This window comes from Berghia stephanieae, chromosome 4 (assembly GCF_034508935.2).
Source record: "Berghia stephanieae isolate SIO BIC M18660-M18661 chromosome 4, UCSD_Bste_1.3, whole genome shotgun sequence".
Taxonomy (NCBI): domain Eukaryota; kingdom Metazoa; phylum Mollusca; class Gastropoda; order Nudibranchia; family Aeolidiidae; genus Berghia; species Berghia stephanieae.
In genome coordinates, this window is record NC_088363.1 from 8,829,135 (window position 1) to 8,842,541 (window position 13,407).

General features: G+C 37.2%; 1 protein-coding gene across 1 annotated transcript in view; it reads right to left on the reverse strand.

The window, feature by feature from the left end:
• The window catches only part of LOC144971683 (uncharacterized), a 33,933-nt gene extending 30,910 nt beyond the window's left edge, over nt 1-3,023 (reverse strand). Inside the window, exon 1 of the mRNA XM_078912755.1 lies at nt 2,927-3,023. The gene's annotated coding sequence lies outside the window, so the exon portion shown is untranslated. The remainder of the gene's footprint in view (nt 1-2,926) is intronic.
• Nucleotides 3,024-13,407: the final 10,384 nt, after the last annotated feature.

Consider the following 13,407-nt stretch of genomic DNA (forward strand, 5'->3'; position numbering starts at 1 on the left):
GTTGACGTCGCTCCGGTCTTTGCAGTTGTTTGTTTGTTTGTTTGTTTTGCCACCCATGTTTAAGATTAATTCTCATTAAACTGTATGAACCATACTATAGATAGTATGCGCTTGGCTATGAAGCTCATAACATTGCCATCCGGAAGTATAACGGACCAACACACAAAACTGTGTGTATTCATGAACGTTTATAGTCGGGTTAATACCGTTCAGTGAGCATTATTCATAAACGCGGATGGCAAAAAACAATAACAAAGACCTAAGTGACGTCATCTTCGAACTATCTATAAACGTTTAAACTTACACAGAGTTTTGTTTGTTTGTCCGTTATACTTCCGGATGGCAATGTTGTGAGCTTCTTAGCCAAGCGCATACTATTTATATGTTCATATCAAATACATTCACTTTTGGGGTCGCATAGCATTTAACTGAGAGAACAAAAAATCACTATGCCAAGGCTTTACGTTTCATTGCCCCTATTCTAGTAGTTTAGAAAGTGATTTCAATAATATAAACAGCCTACTCGAGATTGTGATACCTAATAATTGATATTTTGAAATTGTGCCCAATCTTGCGTGACAAAAACAAGATGCTCCGTCTCGAGCTCATTACAAGCGAGGCACGGATATACCCGACGAATATATAATATTATATGTTCTACGCAGGTCTGACAGCAGAACGTAATAAGAACAAAAGTGTTGAGTTAAAAGACTGGTTCCAATCTCATCAGAAGTGCAAAACTCTGAATATAATACACACGCTGTGTAAAAGATTATATAATTTCAGAGTGATGGTATCTTATTTTTTAGTCTAAATCTATGCTGGTCGTCAGAAAAACCATCCATCCTGCCTCTTGTACTTCTCGTAATCATGAGAATCACCCTACGACTAAACTAGCGATGCCACCTTATGATTCAATTTGTAACCTATTCATTATCAGTCCTCGGAGGAACTGGTTAAATACACACTTCCATTGACTTTGGACATTGGAAGAGTAGAAGGTGTTACGCTATGACTTCTCTGTCCTATTATGGGGTTGAAATGGACATTAATTTTCGTTAAATCTTCACATTTATTTATTTATTTAATTATTAACTGTCGCTACGAATGGTTTAAACCTAATGCTATGACGAAGCTCACGTAGCCTACTTACATCGCCACCAATGCGATACGGATCATAATAGTTCAGTGCCCCGTTCTTGTTATCGGCCTAAAACGACTTAGTATGAAAATATAAATGTTAATATTTTGGCCAGAAAAAGAGACTTCCTATTACCATTATCGATGGAATAATATGATTCTCATCTTGTCAACATTTCCAAACATGGGACCTAAGGACATAGCCGGCTACCGAGTTTTTTACAAGATGAGGGGGGTCTTTTTAACCGATCGCAAATTGAAAGACGAGGTTTCTGGCGAAAATTTTAAAAAGGTGTTTTCCATTCAAGATTGCGGCAGCTAAATCTATACTACCGAAAGCGGGTATCAAAGAATCCATAGAAAAGGAATGTTAAAGTGTAACTACTTTACAGCCATTTTCAGGAAAATTAAAACATAAATTTTAAAAAAATTGACCAAAAAACTCGTCCTAACAATATACATCGATCGACCTCACGAAGTCTTAAATGAAGCCCCAGGTTTGAGATTGTTTGCCAAGATGTGGGTCATTTTAAGTGATCGATGTTTGGAAGACGAGTTTTCTGGCTAGATTTTAAAATACGTGTTTTCCCAGGGAATGAAATTAATTGGTATAAATATAAAATAATTAGATATATCAATACGTATCATATTTTTATCTGGGACTAACTCCAGTTACAACGAATGTGGCTACTCCCAACCATCAATATCTAGTTACAACATCAGTTTTGGTCTGAACTATATTCTGATTATTATAATTTAATTTAATTTAATAGTTTTAATAATAATAGATGACGTTGGCGTATTGCAATTTTTAGAAGACTTTTGTATATTGACTTTCTCAGATTATCTATTTCAATCAATGAGACATCTCAATTCAAATGAAATTTCGTAATTTAGAAATAGAGGTTGCTGTTGGTCAGGGACTCTTTGTAACACTCTTTCAGCACGTTTCGTGGATCTTGCGCTATATAAAATCTCAATACAAGTTTCTTTAGTGTTTCATTCATCATGTTTTGTTGATAAAGGGGAAATCCAAAAGTTCACATTGACTGTCTTTGTTTAAAATCAAAGCTTCCATTTCATTTCGTATTAGAATTTATTTGTTGAGTTGGTACGCCATTTCGGGAAAAAAAACATATTGAAAATGGTCGGTACGGAAAAAGTTAAAACTAGATGAAAGAAATTGCGAGAACGTATAATATCCCACCCCTCTCCTTAAATATTAACACGTAATGTTATCAAGTTTCCAATAATAATTTGTGACGTCAGATTATCAAATATTAAATTTTACTAAAAGTCAGATTCTTTAAAAAGAAGTAGATCTAAAATGTTTTGAAGATGTCTATTATTCAAAGATGACGAAATTTAAATAAATTGAGGGATAGAATAAAAGATTTCTTACACTTTTGCGTTTTCGAATTCGAACTTTGTTCCGAACGCGCACTTGCAAGCTCGTGCAGCGGTTTGGGAACACGTCCGGAATTCCAAAATGCAAGAATGTAAGAATCGTATATTTTATAATACCTTCATAACAAGACCAAAATACTAATCGCTGAATGTTTTGTACTCAAATCCCTTCCTCAGTCAATAATTAAAAAAGTATACAATCTATTTAACTTCCAGTTAATGCAAATAGAATTCACAAACATATCTCCAATATACTTAAAATGCCGTGTTAAACCGCCAATGTAAATTGATTGATACTCTTTAGATAGGACCATAGTCCGTAATATATAAATTATTTTTTCTTTTTGGGCAAATCTATCAGAATCATAAATAAACTTACCTTTTAATCTTTAAAGAATTAACAAGATAAATAAACAGCTTGATACAAATATAACTCTTAACCCGATGAATTTATCAATATAATTGACGACAACAAACCACGCAGATTGCATGAAGCAAACCGACGCTGCGGTGTCGTGATTTACACCAATTGATGGAATGTTCTTTTTGCCGAGGGGTAAGATGTCAGATTGTTCAATTGAGGCCGTTGTAATGGAATGGAAAAAAAAAACGACGATGGTAACAATACAATAGGTAACAAATTGGGGATGGAATTCACCTCGGTTACTACTTTAGGTTAAACTGACAGTAAAATTCTTTGATACTCATTGGATAAATTGGATAGTATACCGGTTAATTTAATTCGTACCGTCAAATCTAATAATAGAATCGTATATACACTTACCTTTTATCTTTATCGAATTTACAAGCAAAATAAACGGCTTGATAATAAATATAATTCTGAAAAGTGATACATTCATCACCAGCGTTGACTACAACAAAACCACGGGGATTGAAGAAAGCCAAAGATGCGATTTCATGATTTATACCAACTAATCAATTGATCGTTTGTGGAGATTTGGGTTGTCAGATTGTTCAAGTCATGCTTCTGTGTGTTGAATTTATTTACACCGCCCCCCAAAAAATACCCCCCCCCCCAAAAAAAAAAAAAGGAAAAAAAGAAGATTGACCCTCTCCTTACCAACCATAGTAAAATCGTCACATTCGTTACGATCCAACCAGCACTTTTATCTTTCAGATTTCTTTTGTAAAAAACACAATTTAAAGAAAAATGTTTTATTTTAACTATAAGAACATGACACTGTCCTGTAGAGTTCATTTTGATGATCAATATTATTCTTAGAATTTATTTGTTGCTTTTCTGTTTGAGCAAGAAAAAAATATTTTTATGTTGGGTGGGTGTGAAATTTTGGGAAAAAATTCTGGAATGTCTGGTAACGAGGGGAGTTAAAACGTTTTAAACCCCCCCCCCCCCCCCAAAAAAAAAAATAATTAAAAAATCAAAAATAAAAAAAAAATAAAAAAACAAAAACAAAGACAATCTATGGTCATAAGTAAGGTTAATGCTCAATTGTCAATCTAGGTATTGTGATATTTTTTATGAAATTCGGTCCAGATTTAATCTACATATAAAACGCATTGTTGTTGTAAGTTTGTTTGTTTGGGGTTTTTTTGTTTGTTTGTTTATTTGTTTGTTCCTGTTTGTTTTCGCTTGTTTTGTTATTTTTCCAAAAGGTATTGCCTTGCATTTTAATGGCAAAAAACAACCAGAAAAAAAACCTGGCATATTAAATAGAATTTGGGATTCCCGACTCGTGTATGACGTTTAATACTATGACTTTTCAACCATCACATATCCCATTATTATAATAGAAAGGAAACATAATAGACATCACAATAATATACTTCAACAAATGATTGACTATGTAAAGGGGGAAAGGATGTAGACGGGACGTGGGGGGGGGGGGGGAGGGGTCGATAATAATGAACGCTGAAAATAGTTGAGGGCGGGGTAATGGGGGTAGAGGAGTTGGTGGGTGGGGGGAGGGGGGGGGGCATTCATCTACAATCCACTTTCACTTCAAAAGCCTTTTAAATGTAAAAAAAAAATAATAAAGAAATGAAATGCGCAACCAGAATACCAGTAGTATTATCGAGTTAAATGCAGCTATGTGGTCCACTGGTATGACAGTCGCTTTCGGCTCCGATGGTTCTGGGTTCCAGCCTCATTCGGTGCATTGCAGATGAGTCCTTGGAAAAGGCTCTTTACTCACACTATCTCACCGTTCTCAGGTGTAGAATGAGTACCTGGGCGATAACAGCGTTGTCTCTATTATATCGCCTGACAGTCCCGTCATACATGTTAAATGTTGCTTTTGGCGAGGATTCCCGTGTAAGGCGTTTTGAGCATGTTTAGTGGAAATTGCGCTAAATAAAAGCTCATCTTTCTATTTAAAAAAAACACTTTAACTGCCGTTGTCTGGAAAAACACGTCATTAAAAGTCTGGCCAGAAATCTCGCCCTTCAAATATCGATCGATTTAAATGACTATCATCTTGGCAAAATATGTCAAACGTGGGACCAAAACATTATTCAACGATTACATATTTACTAAGAAATGATAGGGTTTTCCAATGAAAGGGGTAGAATAATATAGATAGTATGCGCTTGGCTAAAAATACTCATAACATTGCCATCCGGAAGTAAAGCGGACCAACACCAAAAACTGTGTATATCCATGAACGTTTATAGTCAGGTTAATACAGTTCAGTGAGCATTACTCATAAACGCGGATGGCAAAAGACAATAACAAAGACCTGAGTGACGTCATCTTCGAACTATCTATATAACTCTTACACTCTTGATTTTTGAAATTCTGGACGTGTTCCCAACCACTGCACGAGCTTGCGAGTGCGCGTTTGGAACAAAGTTTGAAACCAAAACGCAAGAGTGTAAGAAATCTTTTATTCTACTCCTCAATCGATTCCAATTTCGTCACTCTGAGTAAAATACATTGTCAAAAATATTCAAATGATAGATCTACTTCTTTTTTCAAAAATCTAATTCTAGTGAAATTTAACGTTTGATAATCTGGCTGACGTCACAAATTAATTATTATTGTAAACCTGATACCATCCCGCGTTACTATTGAGGGAGAGCGGTAAAATAAAATATACATTTACCAACAATGACGCAAAATATTTAACCGAGTTTATTGCAATAGAATCCAAATTCACTGACCTATGAAAGCAAACGAAATCAGTGCAAAGAATTCAAAACAATTAAAATGATTGGCTTTTGTTGTACAGAATGAACTTTCTATAATATACGAGTACTTGCGTTCACCGACGTAAAATATTTGACTGAGTTTCTCATTATTTGTTATCTCAAGTGATAACAAAAATGATGAGAAACTCAGTCAAATAGCATTGTTCTCGAAGGGCTTTATTCTCATTAACTCAACACAAAGAGCCCATCCCTTGTCACAGATCTCTTTCAGTAGGTAAAATTCTACACGACTGGGAATACGCTTCAACAGTCGTAACGTCACTTTCCTCGTAATGACGCAATTTAACTTAGTAACTGACTCTAAATTATCGGAACAAAGGCGGACACCCTTATATGAAATATTTCTCCGACGATCATAAAAGGGGAAAAAACCCATTATAAATCTGATCATTTTTTTTACTTTTACACATTCTGATTACAAGGCATATGAAAAGTTCTATCCAGCATGAAGAATAAATATTACCGATTTTCTTTGTTTAGAACCACGATGGCCGCCGTTTCTGGGCAACGTGACATCAGACTATCGAATCCAATTAGCCAAGGTAACTACCATTTATATAAGGCATTCGCCCCTTGGAGCCGGAGTTTATCCCGGTTTCTATAGCGTGAAACGGAAAATAGCAATTGCTTGCTATTCTTTTGATAGGACGCTAGTCTATCGCAAAGTAATTTTCCGCCAAATTTAACAGACTCAGCTACCCATTTACTGTTGGGTAGACAGCGGAGTCAGAAAAAAATCGATTGTAACGAAATCGATCTCGGTCCCTTTGCGTGTGAAGCGAGTGCTTGACCAACTAATATATTGGAACCTCCTACCATGTTAAAAGATAATAAAAACAAAGTTACATACCTATTACTTATAGATAGTATGCAGATGACGTCACCCAGGCCTTTGTTATTGTTTTTGCCATCCGCGTTTGTGAGTTGTTCTCACTAAACTGTATTAACCAGACTATAAAAGTTCATGGTTACACAGAGTTTGTGTGTTGGTCCGTTATACTTCCGGATGGCAATGTTGTGAACTCCTTGGCCAAGCGCATTCTATCTATATGTGCATTTTATGAAAAGATACGGAATCCATTCTCAAAATGTTATTTCAACGTGTCTTGTTGACCAAGGGGAAACCCGAAACGTTCACACATTATCTACGTTTGTTAATTAAATTTAAGCTTCCATTCCGTTTGACTACTATCACATATTATTCTAACTTCAAGGAGCAACTATTGTGTATTATAAAAAAAAAACGATGACATTTGGAATAATGTAAAAAATCATCGTTCCTATATTCTGGCATTGAATGGAACAACTACTATGATTACGGGATTAAAAATTACAAGGTTCTTATAAAACCAACTAAGTCTTGCATCAGTAAATAAATAGTAAGCGACTGGCATGACCCATTTACTGTGGTGAATATTTTAAAAATAATATTATGAATAAAAGAACCCCGATAGACTCCGCTGCACGTGATAAATAATATTATGAATACGCCGATAAGCTTGTCAACACTCTTTAAATAACAAATATATACGCTATCATCACCGTATTCATAATTATTATTATAATAATAATAAATAATAATAATAATAATTGGCATTTATATAGCGCTTTACCCCGTTGTCACAGGCTCTAAGCGCTTCACAGTGATATAAAACAAAACATATTACAGTGAGACAAGTGTGAAGGAAACGTGATACGAATTCAATTTAACAACAACAAAATATGAAAATAATATTGCAACATTATGACGTAAAAAGATAAAACTTTAAGCGAGATTTGAACGTTGTCAACGAATCCGAGCATCTCACGTGTGATGGGAGAGAGTTCCAAAAATGGGTGGCCGAAAATTGTAAGGACTGTTCACCTATTTTACGCAATGGCTTAGGTTTGACAAGGATTGACTGGTCATTGCTTGACCAAGTTTCTATTGGGGACATATATGTTTAGAAGGTCTTTAATATAGGAGGGACTGTTCGTGCTCAGGGATTTGTAGACAACAGTACAAATTTTATAGGCAACTTTTTTTTTTCCACAGGAAGCCAATGTAACTCACGGAGAAGAAGAGTTGCTGACGGGTATTTTTTGTTATTGCGTACAATGAGCCTGCGTTATTTTGAGTAACCTGAAGTTTGCTAATTTTGTCTTTAGCTAAATTCGCCCAAAGGGAGTTACAATAGTCCAATTTAGATAAAACCAGGGAATTAATTAAAAGTTCTGTTATATGCTTCGGTATTAAATTACGAATTTTGCTTATTTTTTTTCATTTCTATGTACATAGATAATAATTACTATCTTCATTATTATCATCATCATCATCATCATCATCATCATCATCATCATCATCATCATTATCATCATCATTATCATCGTCATCAGGGGAGTGAACTTGAGACGAGGGAGGTGGGCACCAAGGGGGAGCGAACCAGATAATGGGAGATGGGCACCAATGGGGAGTGAACCCAGAACTGTTAGAGGTGGACACCAGTGGGAGGGAACGCGGAACGCCCACTGATTGGTGGACACTGGCGGGGGAGCAAACCCTGGATTATAAAAGATAGACACCAACAGAGTATAAACCCCGGACAAATGAATGAAATGTAATTCCTAGACTACCTGAGAAGGGCACCATTGAGGAACAAGCCCAGAACTATGGAAGTTGAAAGGCCATTATTGCAGGGTATAGACATATTGTTCCAGGTTCACTCCTCACTGGTGTCCGTTAGAGATGGTCTCGGGTTCACTCTTCACTTGATGTCTTCTTTCGTATCCATGGGTTATGTTCCAAGTAGTGTCCATATCTCACAGTCAAGGGTTATTTCCCACTCGTGTCCACCTCCCCTGGTCCCCGGTTCAATCCCCACTGGTATCCACCTCTCACAGCCATGGATTCAGTCACTCTCTACAGGCATCCATCTCTCTTGGCCTAGGGTTCGCTCCCCACTCTGTGCATCTTCCATAGTCCAAGGTTTACTCCCCACTTATGTCCACCTCCCCTAGTCCCGGGTTCAATCCCATTTGTGACACCCCACTTAGATTTGGGTTACTCTCCACTGGGTGGAGCTTTGGGTTCACTCCTTAGTAGTGGCCACATCTCACTGTCTCACGCCATTTGTATCTCATACTATAGTGCTGTTTTCATTCCGTATTGGTGTCCATCCCCATTGTTTCGGTTTAACTCCCTACACGTGTCCCCCTCACACAGTTAGGTGTTCACTCCTTATACCACTAGTGTCCGTCTTCCATTTTGTTGATCCCAGGTTTCCTCTCCACTTGTGTCCATCTCCTCTGGTCCCAGGTTCAATCATCTCTGGTGTCGACCTTCCATGGCCCTAGTTCAGTCCCCACTTTTGTCCACCTGAGGTATTGCGGGATAACTCTCCACTGGGTGTATTCTTCCTCAGCCTTCGGTTCCCTCCCCAGTATTGTCCACATCACACTGTCACTGGTTCACTCGCCACTTGTATCTCATCCTATAGTCTTATGTCCACCTCTTTAAGTCGCAGATTCATTACCCACGCATAGTATCCACATCTCGATGTCCTTGATTAGTTTCCTACTCGTGTCTACTTACTAAAGTCCCAGGTTCAGTCCCACTGGTGTAAAACTAAGTCACATATTCACTGTCCATTGGGTGTCTTCTTCCTTAATATTGGGTTCACTCTTCATTGGTGCCCACCTTCCATTGTCTCGAGTTCAATCCCCCCCTCCCCAATGTGTCATCCTTTCAAAGCCCCTGGTTCATTCCCCACTGGCATCCAACGCCCATTGTCCCTGGTTCACTCCTCAACTGCGTCCACCTCCCATACTCCCGGGTTCACTTGCAAATTGTGTCCACCTCCCATAGCCCTAGGTTCATTTCCCGCTGATAATAAACTCCCTTTGTCCCGGGTTCACTTCCCAATTGTGTCCACATCTTATTCTCCCGGGTCATCTCCCTTGTAGTATCCTCCCATACACTCCGGTTCACTCCACACTAGTGCCCACCTCTCTTAGTCTCTAGTGCAATCCCCATTGGTTCCCACCCCCTATTGTCGTTAGTTTACTCTCAAGTAGTTTCCACCTCCCATGGTCTCTGGTTCATTCCCTAATGGTACCCACCTCCCACAATCTTCCAGTTCAATCTCTACTGGTGCCCTGCTCCTATTGTCTCTGGTTCACTATCCCTTGGTGTCCACCTCCCATATTGACTGGTTCAATTCCCACTAGTTGGCACTTTCCATTGTCTCAGGTTGTCCTCACTGGTGCCCACTTCCCTTAGTCTCCCGTTCAATCCCCACTGCTGATCTCATCCCATAATCTCTGGTTCAATCCACACCGGTGCCCACCTCACATAGTTCTGGGTCCACTTCTATCTGATACCCACCTCACATAGTCTTCAGTTCAATCCCCACTGGTGCCCTGCTACCATTGTCTCTGGTTCACTCCCCCTTGGTGTCCATCTTACACAGTTGTGGGTTCACTCCCCACTGGTGCCCACCTCCCATATCTTCTGGTCCAATCCCCACTGGTTGGCACTTCCAATTGTCTTTGGTTCATTTACCACTAGTGCCCAACTACCATAGTCTCTGGTTCACTCCCCAATGGTACCCACCTCCCACAGTATCTGGTTCAATCCTCACTAGTGCCCACCTACCATAGTCTCTGGTTCACTCCCCAACGGAGTGTAAATCAGTCGATTTCAGTGGCTTTCGGTATTCAGCAGTATCGCTTAAATGTCTATCCAGCCACAAGCACGGGATTCCACTAAGAAGAACTCACTCAAATGTACATTATACATTCAAAACAACAAATATAGCAATACATAACAGAGATATGATTTACAAGGAAAAAAGTATCATTTCCCAAATCTAATACTTTACATTTGACTGTTTCTCTCTCAGCCAAGGATCTCGTTTGGGGATAGGACAAAACCAAGTAATCTCACTCAAAGACAAAGACAAAAAATCAAGTTGGAAATCGGATATAGGTATATAGAGACACAGTGACCTTCCTTCTCACTATGGGAAGTCAGGAATCCCACACAGTTATTATTGAAAGTTATAAGAAACAAAAGGGTTGCTTGTTTTTGTTTTTAAGGGTTTTACGGCACTTGCAATACATTAAGGTCATTTTAGCGCCAGTAAAAAAAATGAATAGTAAAAATATTCTAGAGGTACAATTAAAAGGACATGAGGAGAAAGTAAGACAAAGGGGAATGGTTCAAATAAAGAACAGATGTAGATTCCAAGAGCACACTATCAGTGTACTGATCCCACACAGTTATTATTGAAAGTTATAAGAAACAAAAGGGTTGCTTGTTTTTGTTTTTAAGGGTTTTACGGCACTTGCAATACATTAAGGTCATTTTAGCGCCAGTAAAAAAAAATGAATAGTAAAAATATTCTAGAGGTACAATTAAAAGGACATGAGGAGAAAGTAAGACAAAGGGGAATGGTTCAATACATTAAGGTCATTTTAGCGCCAGTAAAAAAATGAATAGTAAAAATATTCTAGAGGTACAATTAAAAGGACATGAGGAGAAAGTAAGACAAAGGGGAATGGTTCAAATAAAGAACAGATGTAGATTCCAAGAGCACACTATCAGTGTACTTAGTTTGAGAATACCTAAATGTTTCAACCAGACACCAGCACAAGATACCCCTAAGAGGAATGCACTCAAATGTAAAAAATAATATAACAGAGAGATGATTTACTATGAAAAATAATAATCTCCCAAATTTATTAGAGACATTCGACTGTTGCCCTCCCATAAAAGAACTCCGGTGAGGGTCAGGACAAAACCCAAGTAATCTCATTCCAAAACAAAGACATAAAGCATTTTGTAAAACAGATACCGGGGGATAGAAGACACAGAATTGAATCCCCTAACCACTTTGGGAGGTCAGGAACCCCACCCAGAAACAAAAGGTTGATTTCGTAAAGATGGATGATGACAGCGAGGACTGGAGAGTCTTGATCGCCGCTGTCTGCAGCAGACATTATTTATTTATCTTTTATCTATTTATCTATTATTTATTTATCATATTATATTCATTCCTTCAATTATGTTTAAAACAAGTCGAGGACACAAACTATGGAAATTGGAGAGGAGTTTATCCTTGAATTACTAAAAATAAGTTTTAGATCTAATGCGGTTGTTTCCCTTTGTCCATTAAGTTCAAACGGACACAGACAAAGTCGTAAGCAAAATATAAATACAAGAGTTTCACAAAAGAACAAAATTACTCAGCACTGCATGGTTTCCAAACCAAAACAACACTTAACTTTTGTCTCCCATCACCTAAACTTTATGAATCTCTGTGGTCTAGTGACTAGAAGGGTTCGAGTCACGTTCTGAGCGTGAAGTTCTCGGAACAGACTCTTTTCTCACATTTTTTGACCGTAATCACGTGCAAAATGAGTAACTGGCCGTTAACAGCGTCGTCTCTGTCTGATTAAAAAAAAATGATATCGTCAAACCGGTGTAATGTCTCGTCCTCATGTGCCATACAACAAGACGATAGAGTGGAACTAGACAGCAAAACGTGTGTTATTTCTTTCACAATTTTATTGTGTCCTTTTAAAGAGTTTTTATGTAACCTGCCAACGTGTTCGGCATTTTTCAGAGCAGGTATAAAATAAAATGAAAGCAATTGACCTTTTTAAAATACAATTTATTTCCTAAATAATGAATATTTTAGAGTTCATACACTTACTCATAGGATATAAATAAAAATTGCAATGAATTTGTATTTAACGGTTTTATGGCGTTTGCAACACATTTAGGTCATAGCATATATATTTTTTCCCATAAAAATGAAGCCAATGGGAAATTCAAAGAATTCTGGAATTGCAATTGAAAGCACAGAAGTAAAAGACAAAGGGTAACGATTTAAATATGAAACAGATATAGACTCCTGGAGCATAATATTACTGTACTTAGTTTGAGATCGTCTAAAAGTCTCATCCAGACATATGCACAGGAACCGACTAAGAGGAACATACTCAAATTTTGACATTATACATTCAAAACAACACATGTATAACAATACATAACAAAAAGATGATTCACAATTATACATTTGACTGTTCCCTTATTGTTAATGACCCCGTCTAGGAATGTACAATAGCAACTAATCTCATTCTAAGACAAAGACAGCACGTTGGAAAATAGATTTATAGAAGACACGATATCCTTCCTACCCAATGGGAGGTCAAGAACCCACCCAGTAAGTATGTGTGTGTATATACATTATGTATATGTATATATATATATATATATATATATATATATATATATATATATATATATATATATATATACAAAGACAGCACGTTGGAAAATAGATTTATAGAAGACACGATATCCTTCCTACCCAATTCGAGGTCAAGAACCCACCCAGTAAGTATGTGTGTGTATATACATTATGTATATGTATATATATATATACAAAGACAGCACGTTGGAAAATAGATTTATAGAAGACACGATATCCTTCCTACCCAATTGGAGGTCAAGAACCCACCCAGTAAGTATGTGTGTGTATATACATTATGTATATGTATATATATATATATATATATATATATATATATATCTATATATATATATATATATATATATATATATATATATATATATATATGAGTGTTGGTGGGTACTCGTAGGTACGAAAGTGCTCGATAATTATG